The sequence below is a fragment of the Taudactylus pleione genome, unplaced genomic scaffold (genome assembly GCF_031769625.1).
Source record: "Taudactylus pleione unplaced genomic scaffold, aTauple2 ptg000085l, whole genome shotgun sequence".
NCBI classification, from domain to species: Eukaryota; Metazoa; Chordata; class Amphibia; order Anura; family Myobatrachidae; genus Taudactylus; species Taudactylus pleione.
This window is the reverse complement of record NW_028284487.1, coordinates 11890780-11907024: the sequence shown is the minus strand read 5'-3', so window position 1 is coordinate 11907024 and position 16245 is coordinate 11890780. Positions and strand designations below refer to the sequence as shown.

At 35.8% G+C, this 16245-nt stretch overlaps 3 non-coding genes across 3 annotated transcripts; all 3 read right to left on the bottom strand.

Annotated features, from left to right (window-relative positions):
- Nucleotides 1–2200: 2200 nt before the first annotated feature.
- Nucleotides 2201–2274, bottom strand: TRNAI-AAU (transfer RNA isoleucine (anticodon AAU)). Its single transcript has one exon. It is a non-coding gene; the product is annotated as a tRNA-Ile (tRNA).
- Nucleotides 2275–5696: 3422 nt separating this feature from the next.
- Nucleotides 5697–5770, bottom strand: TRNAI-AAU (transfer RNA isoleucine (anticodon AAU)). The gene has a single exon. It is a non-coding gene; the product is annotated as a tRNA-Ile (tRNA).
- Nucleotides 5771–10942: 5172 nt separating this feature from the next.
- Nucleotides 10943–11016, bottom strand: TRNAI-AAU (transfer RNA isoleucine (anticodon AAU)). The gene has a single exon. It is a non-coding gene; the product is annotated as a tRNA-Ile (tRNA).
- Between the last annotated feature and the right edge of the window lie 5229 nt (nucleotides 11017–16245).

The following is a 16245-nucleotide window of genomic DNA, read 5'->3' as shown; positions in this document are numbered from 1 at the left end:
AAAAGTTGCAATAAGAATGCAGTGATCCATCACTTGTGCTATGGTTTTAAGATATTCTGGTTTTAAGAATTTTCTTCTTCAGTGTGCACTAATGAGAGTAAAGGTCTGTTCTTCTTCTCGTCTTAAAACTTAGTCCCCCATAGTAGATTCAATCACCAAATAAATGTCCTGATTGATTAATTTGCCACAGCATTTCTTAGATTTGCCATATTGCTATATTTGAGAAAAAGTTTTCTATGTATGCCATATAGAGAAATGCTGCATCAGCCAAAGGATGACATTTTTGTTTATTCCTAACATGGATTTAAAAATTCTCTGTTTTGTATGTGTCTATGATGTTCTCTTGCAAGTTTCAAGGGCTGCTAACTGTAGCCAATGCATTCATCCCACACTTTATGCACTTTGCCGCTGGATAAAATCCCTTCTTGGCATTTCTTGTAGGACAACAAGAAAAAACACATGACCTTGGCATTATTAGCACCACGCTCTAACCAACTGAGCTAACCGGCCAAACATAAAAGCATCAGCAAACACAAAAATGCCAAATGTACCTAAAACAGGAGAACATTCAGTATTTCAAAGATCAGCAATATTGAGTAGAGGAAGACTCTCTAATAATGGGTTCCATGGTGTAATGGTGAGCACTTTGGACTTTGAATCCAGTATTCTGATTTCAAATCTTGGTGAGACCTAACTTTGTTCAATTTCCTTAAAGTTGAATTTTAGGATAGCTTATCTATATTTAAACTTTGTATAAATCCCATCATCTTCAGTGGTTTTTTTACTCCAAACTAATTTTTAAGCTGTTTCAAATCAGTTTTCAACTGGAGAGATGTTTGTCAAACATTTGGAAATAGGAAAAGTTGCAATAAGAATGCAGTGATCCATCACTTGTGCTATGGTTTTAAGATATTCTGGTTTTAAGAATTTTCTTCTTCAGTGTGCACTAATGAGAGTAAAGGTCTGTTCTTCTTCTCTTCTTAAAACTTAGTCCCCCATAGTAGATTCAATCACCAAATAAATGTCCTGATTGATTAATTTGCCATAGCATTTCTTAGATTTGCCATATTGCTATATTTGAGAAAAAGTTTTCTATGTATGCCATATAGAGAAATGCTGCATCAGCCAAAGGATGACATTTTTGTTTATTCCTAACATGGATTTAAAAATTATCTGTTATGTATGTGTCTATGATGTTCTCTAGCAAGTTTCAAGTGCTGCTAACTGTAGCCAATGCATTCATCCCACACTTCATGCACTTTGCCGCTGGATAAAATCCCTTCTTGGCATTTCTTGTAGGACAACAAGAAAAAGCACATGGCCCGTATGGGGATCGAACACATGACCTTGGTGTTATTAGCACAACACTCTAACCAACTGAGCTAACCGGCCAAACATAAAAGCATCAGCAAACACAAAAATGCCAAATGTACCTAAAACAGGAGAACATTCAGTATTTCAAAGATCAGCAATATTGAGTAGAGGAAGACTCTCTAATAATGGGTTCCATGGTGTAATGGTGAGCACTTTGGACTTTGAATCCAGTAATCTGATTTCAAATCTTGGTGGGACCTAACTTTGTTCAATTTCCTTAAAGTTGAATTTTAGGATAGCTTATCTATATTTAAACTTTGTATAAATCCCATCATCTTCAGTGGTTTTTTTACTCCAAACTAATTTTGAAGCTGTTTCAAATCAGTTTTCAACTGGAGAGATGTTTGTCAAACATTTGGAAATAGGAAAAGTTGCAATAAGAATGCAGTGATCCATCACTTGTGCTATGGTTTTAAGATATTCTGGTTTTAAGAATTTTCTTCTTCAGTGTGCACTAATGAGAGTAAAGGTCTGTTCTTCTTCTCTTCTTAAAACTTAGTCCCCCATAGTAGATTCAATCACCAAATAAATGTCCTGATTGATTAATTAGCCTTAGCATTTCTTAGATTTGCCATATTGCTATATTTGAGAAAAAGTTTTCTATGTATGCCATATAGAGAAATGCTGCATCAGCCAAAGGATGACATTTTTGTTTATTCCTAACATGGATTTAAAAATTCTCTGTTTTGTATGTGTCTATGATGTTCTCTAGCAAGTTTCAAGGGCTGCTAACTGTAGCCAATGCATTCATCCCACACTTCATGCACTTTGCCGCTGGATAAAATCCCTTCTTGGCATTTCTTGTAGGACAACAAGAAAAAGCACATGGCCCGTATGGGGATCGAACACATGACCTTGGCGTTATTAGCACCACGCTCTAACCAACTGAGCTAACCGGCCAAACATAAAAGCATCAGCAAACACAAAAATGCCAAATGTACCTAAAACAGGAGAACATTCAGTATTTCAATATTGAGTAGAGGAAGACTCTCTAATAATGGGTTCCATGGTGTAATGGTGAGCACTTTGGACTTTGAATCCTGTAATCTGATTTCAAATCTTGGTGGTACCTAACTTTGTTCAATATCCTTAAAGTTGAATTTTAGGATAGCTAATCTATATTTAAACTTTGTATAAATCCCATCATCTTCAGTGGTTTTTTTACTGCAAACTAATTTTGAAGCTGTTTCAAATCAGTTTTCAACTGGAGAGATGTTTGTCAAACATTTGGAATTAGGAAAAGTTGCAATAAGAATGCAGTGATCCATCACTTGTGCTATGGTTTTAAGATATTCTGGTTTTAAGAATTTTCTTCTTCAGTGTGCACTAATGAGAGTAAAGGTCTGTTCTTCTTCTCATCTTAAAACTTAGTCCCCCATAGTAGATTCAATCACCAAATAAATGTCCTGATTGATTAATTTGCCACAGCATTTCTTAGATTTGCCATATTGCTATATTTGAGAAAAAGTTTTCTATGTATGCCATATAGAGAAATGCTGCATCAGCCAAAGGATGACATTTTTGTTTATTCCTAACATGGATTTAAAAATTCTCTGTTTTGTATGTGTCTATGATGTTCTCTTGCAAGTTTCAAGGGCTGCTAACTGTAGCCAATGCATTCATCCCACACTTCATGCACTTTGCCGCTGGATAAAATCCCTTCTTGGCATTTCTTGCCAACAAGAAAAAGCACATGGCCCATATGGGGATCAAACCCATGACCTTGGTGTTATTAGCACCACGCTCTAACCAACTGAGCAAACCGGCCAAACATAAAAGCATCAGCAAACACAAAAATGCCAAATGTACCTAAAACAGGAGAGCATTCAGTATTTCAAAGATCAGCAATATTGAGTAGAGGAAGACTCTCTAATAATGGGTTCCATGGTGTAATGGTGAGCACTTTGGACTTTGAATCCAGTAATCTGATTTCAAATCTTGGTGGGACCTAACTTTGTTCAATTTCCTTAAAGTTGAATTTTAGGATAGCTTATCTATATTTAAACTTTGTATAAATCCCATCATCTTCAGTGGTTTTTTTACTCCAAACTAATTTTGAAGCTGTTTCAAATCAGTTTTCAACTGGAGAGATGTTTGTCAAACATTTGGAAATAGGAAAAGTTGCAATAAGAATGCAGTGATCCATCACTTGTGCTATGGTTTTAAGATATTCTGGTTTTAAGAATTTTCTTCTTCAGTGTGCACTAATGAGAGTAAAGGTCTGTTCTTCTTCTCGTCTTAAAACTTAGTCCCCCATAGTAGATTCAATCACCAAATAAATGTCCTGATTGATTAATTTGCCACAGCATTTCTTAGATTTGCCATATTGCTATATTTGAGAAAAAGTTTTCTATGTATGCCATATAGAGAAATGCTGCATCAGCCAAAGGATGACATTTTTATTTATTCCTAACATGGATTTAAAAATTCTCTGTTTTGTATGTGTCTATGATGTTCTCTAGCAAGTTTCAAGGGCTGCTAACTGTAGCCAATGCATTCATCCCACACTTCATGCACTTTGCCGCTGGATGAAATCCCTTCTTGGCATTTCTTGCCAACAAGAAAAGCACATGGCACGTATGGGGATCAAACCAATGACCTTGGCGTTATTAGCACCACGCTCTAACCAACTGAGCTAACCGGCCAAACATAAAAGCATCAGCAAACACAAAAATGCCAAATGTACCTAAAACAGGAGAACATTCAGTATTTCAAAGATCAGCAATATTGAGTAGAGGAAGACTCTCTAATAATGGGTTCCATGGTGTAATGGTGAGCACTTTGAATCCAGTATTCTGATTTCAAATCTTGGTGAGACCTAACTTTGTTCAATTTCCTTAAAGTTGAATTTTAGGATAGCTGATCTATATTTAAACTTTGTATAAATCCCATCATCTTCAGTGGTTTTTTTACTCCAAACTAATTTTTAAGCTGTTTCAAATCAGTTTTCAACTGGAGAGATGTTTGTCAAACATTTGGAAATAGGAAAAGTTGCAATAAGAATGCAGTGATCCATCACTTGTGCTATGGTTTTAAGATATTCTGGTTTTAAGAATTTTCTTCTTCAGTGTGCACTAATGAGAGTAAAGGTCTGTTCTTCTTCTCTTCTTAAAACTTAGTCCCCCATAGAAGATTCAATCACCAAATAAATGTCCTGATTGATTAATTATCCTTAGCATTTCTTAGATTTGCCATATTGCTATATTTGAGAAAAAGTTTTCTATGTATGCCATATAGAGAAATGCTGCATCAGCCAAAGGATGACATTTTTGTTTATTCCTAACATGGATTTAAAAATTCTCTGTTTTGTATGTGTCTATGATGTTCTCTAGCAAGTTTCAAGGGCTGCTAACTGTAGCCAATGCATTCATCCCACACTTCATGCACTTTGCCGCTGGATAAAATCCCTTCTTGGCATTTCTTGCCAACAAGAAAAAGCACATGGCCCATATGGGGATCGAACACATGACCTTGGCGTTATTAGCACCACACTCTAACCAACTGAGCTAACTGGCCAAACATAAAAACATCAGCAAACACAAAAATGCCAAATGTACCTAAAACAGGAGAACATTCAGTATTTCAAAGATCAGCAATATTGAGTAGAGGAAGACTCTCTAATAAAGGGTTCCATGGTGTAATGGTGAGCACTTTGGACTTTGAATCCAGTAATCTGATTTCAAATCTTGGTGGGACCTAACTTTGTTCAATTTCCTTAAAGTTGAATTTTAGGATAGCTTATCTATATTTAAACTTTGTATAAATCCCATCATCTTCAGTGGTTTTTTTACTCCAAACTAATTTTGAAGCTGTTTCAAATCAGTTTTCAACTGGAGAGATGTTTGTCAAACATTTGGAAATAGGAAAAGTTGCAATAAGAATGCAGTGATCCATCACTTGTGCTATGGTTTTAAAATATTCTGGTTTTAAGAATTTTCTTCTTCAGTGTGCACTAATGAGAGTAAAGGTCTGTTCTTCTTCTCTTCTTAAAACTTAGTCCCCCATAGTAGATTCAATCACCAAATAAATGTCCTGATTGATTAATTAGCCTTAGCATTTCTTAGATTTTGCCATATTGCTATATTTGAGAAAAAGTTTTCTATGTATGCCATATAGAGAAATGCTGCATCAGCCAAAGGATGACATTTTTGTTTATTCCTAACATGGATTTAAAAATTCTCTGTTTTGTATGTGTCTATGATGTTCTCTAGCAAGTTTCAAGGGCTGCTAACTGTAGCCAATGCATTCATCCCACACTTCATGCACTTTGCCAATGGATAAAATCCATTCTTGGCATTTCTTGTAGGACAAGAAAAAGCACATGGCCCGTATGGGGATCGAACACATGACCTTGGCGTTATTAGCACCACGCTCTAACCAACTGAGCTAACCGGCCAAACATAAAAGCATCAGCAAACACAAAAATGCCAAATGTACCTAAAACAGGAGAACATTCAGTATTTCAATATTGAGTAGAGGAAGACTCTCTAATAATGGGTTCCATGGTGTAATGGTGAGCACTTTGGACTTTGAATCCTGTAATCTGATTTCAAATCTTGGTGGTACCTAACTTTGTTCAATTTCCTTAAAGTTGAATTTTAGGATAGCTAATCTATATTTAAACTTTGTATAAATCCCATCATCTTCAGTGGTTATTTTACTGCAAACTAATTTTGAAGCTGTTTCAAATCAGTTTTCAACTGGAGAGATGTTTGTCAAACATTTGGAATTAGGAAAAGTTGCAATAAGAATGCAGTGATCCATCACTTGTGCTATGGTTTTAAGATATTCTGGTTTTAAGAATTTTCTTCTTCAGTGTGCACTAATGAGAGTAAAGGTCTGTTCTTCTTCTCATCTTAAAACTTAGTCCCCCATAGTAGATTCAATCACCAAATAAATGTCCTGATTGATTAATTTGCCACAGCATTTCTTAGATTTGCCATATTGCTATATTTGAGAAAAAGTTTTCTATGTATGCCATATAGAGAAATGCTGCATCAGCCAAAGGATGACATTTTTGTTTATTCCTAACATGGATTTAAAAATTCTCTGTTTTGTATGTGTCTATGATGTTCTCTTGCAAGTTTCAAGGGCTGCTAACTGTAGCCAATGCATTCATCCCACACTTCATGCACTTTGCCGCTGGATAAAATCCCTTCTTGGCATTTCTTGCCAACAAGATAAAGCACATGGCCCATATGGGGATCAAACCCATGACCTTGGTGTTATTAGCACCACACTCTAACCAACTGAGCAAACCGGCCAAACATAAAAGCATCAGCAAACACAAAAATGCCAAATGTACCTAAAACAGGAGAGCATTCAGTATTTCAAAGATCAGCAATATTGAGTAGAGGAAGACTCTCTAATAATGGGTTCCATGGTGTAATGGTGAGCACTTTGGACTTTGAATCCAGTAATCTGATTTCAAATCTTGGTGGGACCTAACTTTGTTCAATTTCCTTAAAGTTGAATTTTAGGATAGCTTATCTATATTTAAACTTTGTATAAATCCCATCATCTTCAGTGGTTTTTTTACTCCAAACTAATTTTGAAGCTGTTTCAAATCAGTTTTCAACTGGAGAGATGTTTGTCAAACATTTGGAAATAGGAAAAGTTGCAATAAGAATGCAGTGATCCATCACTTGTGCTATGGTTTTAAGATATTCTGGTTTTAAGAATTTTCTTCTTCAGTGTGCACTAATGAGAGTAAAGGTCTGTTCTTCTTCTCGTCTTAAAACTTAGTCCCCCATAGTAGATTCAATCACCAAATAAATGTCCTGATTGATTAATTTGCCACAGCATTTCTTAGATTTGCCATATTGCTATATTTGAGAAAAAGTTTTCTATGTATGCCATATAGAGAAATGCTGCATCAGCCAAAGGATGACATTTTTGTTTATTCCTAACATGGATTTAAAAATTCTCTGTTTTGTATGTGTCTATGATGTTCTCTTGCAAGTTTCAAGGGCTGCTAACTGTAGCCAATGCATTCATCCCACACTTCATGCACTTTGCCGCTGGATAAAATCCCTTCTTGGCATTTCTTGCCAACAAGAAAAAGCACATGGCCCATATGGGGATCAAACCCATGACCTTGGTGTTATTAGCACCACGCTCTAACCAACTGAGCAAACCGGCCAAACATAAAAGCATCAGCAAACACAAAAATGCCAAATGTACCTAAAACAGGAGAGCATTCAGTATTTCAAAGATCAGCAATATTGAGTAGAGGAAGACTCTCTAATAATGGGTTCCATGGTGTAATGGTGAGCACTTTGGACTTTGAATCCAGTAATCTGATTTCAAATCTTGGTGGGACCTAACTTTGTTCAATTTCCTTAAAGTTGAATTTTAGGATAGCTTATCTATATTTAAACTTTGTATAAATCCCATCATCTTCAGTGGTTTTTTTACTCCAAACTAATTTTGAAGCTGTTTCAAATCAGTTTTCAACTGGAGAGATGTTTGTCAAACATTTGGAAATAGGAAAAGTTGCAATAAGAATGCAGTGATCCATCACTTGTGCTATGGTTTTAAGATATTCTGGTTTTAAGAATTTTCTTCTTCAGTGTGCACTAATGAGAGTAAAGGTCTGTTCTTCTTCTCGTCTTAAAACTTAGTCCCCCATAGTAGATTCAATCACCAAATAAATGTCCTGATTGATTAATTTGCCACAGCATTTCTTAGATTTGCCATATTGCTATATTTGAGAAAAAGTTTTCTATGTATGCCATATAGAGAAATGCTGCATCAGCCAAAGGATGACATTTTTGTTTATTCCTAACATGGATTTAAAAATTCTCTGTTTTGTATGTGTCTATGATGTTCTCTTGCAAGTTTCAAGGGCTGCTAACTGTAGCCAATGCATTCATCCCACACTTCATGCACTTTGCCGCTGGATAAAATCCCTTCTTGGCATTTCTTGCCAACAAGAAAAAGCACATGGCCCATATGGGGATCAAACCCATGACATTGGTGTTATTAGCACCAAGCTCTAACCAACTGAGCAAACCGGCCAAACATAAAAGCATCAGCAAACACAAAAATGCCAAATGTACCTAAAACAGGAGAGCATTCAGTATTTCAAAGATCAGCAATATTGAGTAGAGGAAGACTCTCTAATAATGGGTTCCATGGTGTAATGGTGAGCACTTTGGACTTTGAATCCAGTAATCTGATTTCAAATCTTGGTGGGACCTAACTTTGTTCAATTTCCTTAAAGTTGAATTTTAGGATAGCTTATCTATATTTAAACTTTGTATAAATCCCATCATCTTCAGTGGTTTTTTTACTCCAAACTAATTTTGAAGCTGTTTCAAATCAGTTTTCAACTGGAGAGATGTTTGTCAAACATTTGGAAATAGGAAAAGTTGCAATAAGAATGCAGTGATCCATCACTTGTGCTATGGTTTTAAGATATTCTGGTTTTAAGAATTTTCTTCTTCAGTGTGCACTAATGAGAGTAAAGGTCTGTTCTTCTTCTCGTCTTAAAACTTAGTCCCCCATAGTAGATTCAATCACCAAATAAATGTCCTGATTGATTAATTTGCCACAGCATTTCTTAGATTTGCCATATTGCTATATTTGAGAAAAAGTTTTCTATGTATGCCATATAGAGAAATGCTGCATCAGCCAAAGGATGACATTTTTGTTTATTCCTAACATGGATTTAAAAATTCTCTGTTTTGTATGTGTCTATGATGTTCTCTTGCAAGTTTCAAGGGCTGCTAACTGTAGCCAATGCATTCATCCCACACTTCATGCACTTTGCCGCTGGATAAAATCCCTTCTTGGCATTTCTTGTAGGACAACAAGAAAAAACACATGACCTTGGCATTATTAGCACCACGCTCTAACCAACTGAGCTAACCGGCCAAACATAAAAGCATCAGCAAACACAAAAATGCCAAATGTACCTAAAACAGGAGAACATTCAGTATTTCAAAGATCAGCAATATTGAGTAGAGGAAGACTCTCTAATAATGGGTTCCATGGTGTAATGGTGAGCACTTTGGACTTTGAATCCAGTATTCTGATTTCAAATCTTGGTGAGACCTAACTTTGTTCAATTTCCTTAAAGTTGAATTTTAGGATAGCTTATCTATATTTAAACTTTGTATAAATCCCATCATCTTCAGTGGTTTTTTTACTCCAAACTAATTTTTAAGCTGTTTCAAATCAGTTTTCAACTGGAGAGATGTTTGTCAAACATTTGGAAATAGGAAAAGTTGCAATAAGAATGCAGTGATCCATCACTTGTGCTATGGTTTTAAGATATTCTGGTTTTAAGAATTTTCTTCTTCAGTGTGCACTAATGAGAGTAAAGGTCTGTTCTTCTTCTCTTCTTAAAACTTAGTCCCCCATAGTAGATTCAATCACCAAATAAATGTCCTGATTGATTAATTTGCCATAGCATTTCTTAGATTTGCCATATTGCTATATTTGAGAAAAAGTTTTCTATGTATGCCATATAGAGAAATGCTGCATTGGCCAAAGGATGACATTTTTGTTTATTCCTAACATGGATTTAAAAATTCTCTGTTATGTATGTGTCTATGATGTTCTCTAGCAAGTTTCAAGTGCTGCTAACTGTAGCCAATGCATTCATCCCACACTTCATGCACTTTGCCGCTGGATAAAATCCCTTCTTGGCATTTCTTGTAGGACAACAAGAAAAAGCACATGGCCCGTATGGGGATCGAACACATGACCTTGGTGTTATTAGCACAACACTCTAACCAACTGAGCTAACCGGCCAAACATAAAAGCATCAGCAAACACAAAAATGCCAAATGTACCTAAAACAGGAGAACATTCAGTATTTCAAAGATCAGCAATATTGAGTAGAGGAAGACTCTCTAATAATGGGTTCCATGGTGTAATGGTGAGCACTTTGGACTTTGAATCCAGTAATCTGATTTCAAATCTTGGTGGGACCTAACTTTGTTCAATTTCCTTAAAGTTGAATTTTAGGATAGCTTATCTATATTTAAACTTTGTATAAATCCCATCATCTTCAGTGGTTTTTTTACTCCAAACTAATTTTGAAGCTGTTTCAAATCAGTTTTCAACTGGAGAGATGTTTGTCAAACATTTGGAAATAGGAAAAGTTGCAATAAGAATGCAGTGATCCATCACTTGTGCTATGGTTTTAAGATATTCTGGTTTTAAGAATTTTCTTCTTCAGTGTGCACTAATGAGAGTAAAGGTCTGTTCTTCTTCTCTTCTTAAAACTTAGTCCCCCAGAGTAGATTCAATCACCAAATAAATGTCCTGATTGATTAATTAGCCTTAGCATTTCTTAGATTTGCCATATTGCTATATTTGAGAAAAAGTTTTCTATGTATGCCATATAGAGAAATGCTGCATCAGCCAAAGGATGACATTTTTGTTTATTCCTAACATGGATTTAAAAATTCTCTGTTTTGTATGTGTCTATGATGTTCTCTAGCAAGTTTCAAGGGCTGCTAACTGTAGCCAATGCATTCATCCCACACTTCATGCACTTTGCCGCTGGATAAAATCCCTTCTTGGCATTTCTTGTAGGACAACAAGAAAAAGCACATGGCCCGTATGGGGATCGAACACATGACCTTGGCGTTATTAGCACCACGCTCTAACCAACTGAGCTAACCGGCCAAACATAAAAGCATCAGCAAACACAAAAATGCCAAATGTACCTAAAACAGGAGAACATTCAGTATTTCAATATTGAGTAGAGGAAGACTCTCTAATAATGGGTTCCATGGTGTAATGGTGAGCACTTTGGACTTTGAATCCTGTAATCTGATTTCAAATCTTGGTGGTACCTAACTTTGTTCAATTTCCTTAAAGTTGAATTTTAGGATAGCTAATCTATATTTAAACTTTGTATAAATCCCATCATCTTCAGTGGTTTTTTTACTGCAAACTAATTTTGAAGCTGTTTCAAATCAGTTTTCAACTGGAGAGATGTTTGTCAAACATTTGGAATTAGGAAAAGTTGCAATAAGAATGCAGTGATCCATCACTTGTGCTATGGTTTTAAGATATTCTGGTTTTAAGAATTTTCTTCTTCAGTGTGCACTAATGAGAGTAAAGGTCTGTTCTTCTTCTCGTCTTAAAACTTAGTCCCCCATAGTAGATTCAATCACCAAATAAATGTCCTGATTGATTAATTTGCCACAGCATTTCTTAGATTTGCCATATTGCTATATTTGAGAAAAAGTTTTCTATGTATGCCATATAGAGAAATGCTGCATCAGCCAAAGGATGACATTTTTGTTTATTCCTAACATGGATTTAAAAATTCTCTGTTTTGTATGTGTCTATGATGTTCTCTTGCAAGTTTCAAGGGCTGCTAACTGTAGCCAATGCATTCATCCCACACTTCATGCACTTTGCCGCTGGATAAAATCCCTTCTTGGCATTTCTTGCCAACAAGAAAAAGCACATGGCCCATATGGGGATCAAACCCATGACCTTGGTGTTATTAGCACCACGCTCTAACCAACTGAGCAAACCGGCCAAACATAAAAGCATCAGCAAACACAAAAATGCCAAATGTACCTAAAACAGGAGAGCATTCAGTATTTCAAAGATCAGCAATATTGAGTAGAGGAAGACTCTCTAATAATGGGTTCCATGGTGTAATGGTGAGCACTTTGGACTTTGAATCCAGTAATCTGATTTCAAATCTTGGTGGGACCTAACTTTGTTCAATTTCCTTAAAGTTGAATTTTAGGATAGCTTATCTATATTTAAACTTTGTATAAATCCCATCATCTTCAGTGGTTTTTTTACTCCAAACTAATTTTGAAGCTGTTTCAAATCAGTTTTCAACTGGAGAGATGTTTGTCAAACATTTGGAAATAGGAAAAGTTGCAATAAGAATGCAGTGATCCATCACTTGTGCTATGGTTTTAAGATATTCTGGTTTTAAGAATTTTCTTCTTCAGTGTGCACTAATGAGAGTAAAGGTCTGTTCTTCTTCTCGTCTTAAAACTTAGTCCCCCATAGTAGATTCAATCACCAAATAAATGTCCTGATTGAATAATTTGCCACAGCATTTCTTAGATTTGCCATATTGCTATATTTGAGAAAAAGTTTTCTATGTATGCCATATAGAGAAATGCTGCATCAGCCAAAGGATGACATTTTTGTTTATTCCTAACATGGATTTAAAAATTCTCTGTTTTGTATGTGTCTATGATGTTCTCTTGCAAGTTTCAAGGGCTGCTAACTGTAGCCAATGCATTCATCCCACACTTCATGCACTTTGCCGCTGGATAAAATCCCTTCTTGGCATTTCTTGCCAACAAGAAAAAGCACATGGCCCATATGGGGATCAAACCCATGACCTTGGTGTTATTAGCACCACGCTCTAACCAACTGAGCAAACCGGCCAAACATAAAAGCATCAGCAAACACAAAAATGCCAAATGTACCTAAAACAGGAGAGCATTCAGTATTTCAAAGATCAGCAATATTGAGTAGAGGAAGACTCTCTAATAATGGGTTCCATGGTGTAATGGTGAGCACTTTGGACTTTGAATCCAGTAATCTGATTTCAAATCTTGGTGGGACCTAACTTTGTTCAATTTCCTTAAAGTTGAATTTTAGGATAGCTTATCTATATTTAAACTTTGTATAAATCCCATCATCTTCAGTGGTTTTTTTACTCCAAACTAATTTTGAAGCTGTTTCAAATCAGTTTTCAACTGGAGAGATGTTTGTCAAACATTTGGAAATAGGAAAAGTTGCAATAAGAATGCAGTGATCCATCACTTGTGCTATGGTTTTAAGATATTCTGGTTTTAAGAATTTTCTTCTTCAGTGTGCACTAATGAGAGTAAAGGTCTGTTCTTCTTCTCGTCTTAAAACTTAGTCCCCCATAGTAGATTCAATCACCAAATAAATGTCCTGATTGATTAATTTGCCACAGCATTTCTTAGATTTGCCATATTGCTATATTTGAGAAAAAGTTTTCTATGTATGCCATATAGAGAAATGCTGCATCAGCCAAAGGATGACATTTTTGTTTATTCCTAACATGGATTTAAAAATTCTCTGTTTTGTATGTGTCTATGATGTTCTCTTGCAAGTTTCAAGGGCTGCTAACTGTAGCCAATGCATTCATCCCACACTTCATGCACTTTGCCGCTGGATAAAATCCCTTCTTGGCATTTCTTGCCAACAAGAAAAAGCACATGGCCCATATGGGGATCAAACCCATGACCTTGGTGTTATTAGCACCAAGCTCTAACCAACTGAGCAAACCGGCCAAACATAAAAGCATCAGCAAACACAAAAATGCCAAATGTACCTAAAACAGGAGAGCATTCAGTATTTCAAAGATCAGCAATATTGAGTAGAGGAAGACTCTCTAATAATGGGTTCCATGGTGTAATGGTGAGCACTTTGGACTTTGAATCCAGTAATCTGATTTCAAATCTTGGTGGGACCTAACTTTGTTCAATTTCCTTAAAGTTGAATTTTAGGATAGCTTATCTATATTTAAACTTTGTATAAATCCCATCATCTTCAGTGGTTTTTTTACTCCAAACTAATTTTGAAGCTGTTTCAAATCAGTTTTCAACTGGAGAGATGTTTGTCAAACATTTGGAAATAGGAAAAGTTGCAATAAGAATGCAGTGATCCATCACTTGTGCTATGGTTTTAAGATATTCTGGTTTTAAGAATTTTCTTCTTCAGTGTGCACTAATGAGAGTAAAGGTCTGTTCTTCTTCTCGTCTTAAAACTTAGTCCCCCATAGTAGATTCAATCACCAAATAAATGTCCTGATTGATTAATTTGCCACAGCATTTCTTAGATTTGCCATATTGCTATATTTGAGAAAAAGTTTTCTATGTATGCCATATAGAGAAATGCTGCATCAGCCAAAGGATGACATTTTTGTTTATTCCTAACATGGATTTAAAAATTCTCTGTTTTGTATGTGTCTATGATGTTCTCTTGCAAGTTTCAAGGGCTGCTAACTGTAGCCAATGCATTCATCCCACACTTCATGCACTTTGCCGCTGGATAAAATCCCTTCTTGGCATTTCTTGCCAACAAGAAAAAGCACATGGCCCATATGGGGATCAAACCCATGACATTGGTGTTATTAGCACCAAGCTCTAACCAACTGAGCAAACCAGCCAAACATAAAAGCATCAGCAAACACAAAAATGCCAAATGTACCTAAAACAGGAGAGCATTCAGTATTTCAAAGATCAGCAATATTGAGTAGAGGAAGACTCTCTAATAATGGGTTCCATGGTGTAATGGTGAGCACTTTGGACTTTGAATCCAGTAATCTGATTTCAAATCTTGGTGGGACCTAACTTTGTTCAATTTCCTTAAAGTTGAATTTTAGGATAGCTTATCTATATTTAAACTTTGTATAAATCCCATCATCTTCAGTGGTTTTTTTACTCCAAACTAATTTTGAAGCTGTTTCAAATCAGTTTTCAACTGGAGAGATGTTTGTCAAACATTTGGAAATAGGAAAAGTTGCAATAAGAATGCAGTGATCCATCACTTGTGCTATGGTTTTAAGATATTCTGGTTTTAAGAATTTTCTTCTTCAGTGTGCACTAATGAGAGTAAAGGTCTGTTCTTCTTCTCGTCTTAAAACGTAGTCCCCCATAGTAGATTCAATCACCAAATAAATGTCCTGATTGATTAATTTGCCACAGCATTTCTTAGATTTGCCATATTGCTATATTTGAGAAAAAGTTTTCTATGTATGCCATATAGAGAAATGCTGCATCAGCCAAAGGATGACATTTTTGTTTATTCCTAACATGGATTTAAAAATTCTCTGTTTTGTATGTGTCTATGATGTTCTCTTGCAAGTTTCAAGGGCTGCTAACTGTAGCCAATGCATTCATCCCACACTTCATGCACTTTGCCGCTGGATAAAATCCCTTCTTGGCATTTCTTGTAGGACAACAAGAAAAAACACATGACCTTGGCATTATTAGCACCACGCTCTAACCAACTGAGCTAACCGGCCAAACATAAAAGCATCAGCAAACACAAAAATGCCAAATGTACCTAAAACAGGAGAACATTCAGTATTTCAAAGATCAGCAATATTGAGTAGAGGAAGACTCTCTAATAATGGGTTCCATGGTGTAATGGTGAGCACTTTGGACTTTGAATCCAGTATTCTGATTTCAAATCTTGGTGAGACCTAACTTTGTTCAATTTCCTTAAAGTTGAATTTTAGGATAGCTGATCTATATTTAAATTTTGTATAAATCCCATCATCTTCAGTGGTTTTTTTACTCCAAACTAATTTTTAAGCTGTTTCAAATCAGTTTTCAACTGGAGAGATGTTTGTCAAACATTTGGAAATAGGAAAAGTTGCAATAAGAATGCAGTGATCCATCACTTGTGCTATGGTTTTAAGATATTCTGGTTTTAAGAATTTTCTTCTTCAGTGTGCACTAATGAGAGTAAAGGTCTGTTCTTCTTCTCTTCTTAAAACTTAGTCCCCCATAGAAGATTCAATCACCAAATAAATGTCCTGATTGATTAATTAGCCTTAGCATTTCTTAGATTTGCCATATTGCTATATTTGAGAAAAAGTTTTCTATGTATGCCATATAGAGAAATGCTGCATCAGCCAAAGGATGACATTTTTGTTTATTCCTAACATGGATTTAAAAATTCTCTGTTTTGTATGTGTCTATGATGTTCTCTAGCAAGTTTCAAGGGCTGCTAACTGTAGCCAATGCATTCATCCCACACTTCATGCACTTTGCCGCTGGATAAAATCCCTTCTTGGCATTTCTTGCCAACAAGAAAAAGCACATGGCCCATATGGGGATCAAACACATGACCTTGGCGTTATTAGCACCACACTCTAACCAACTGAGC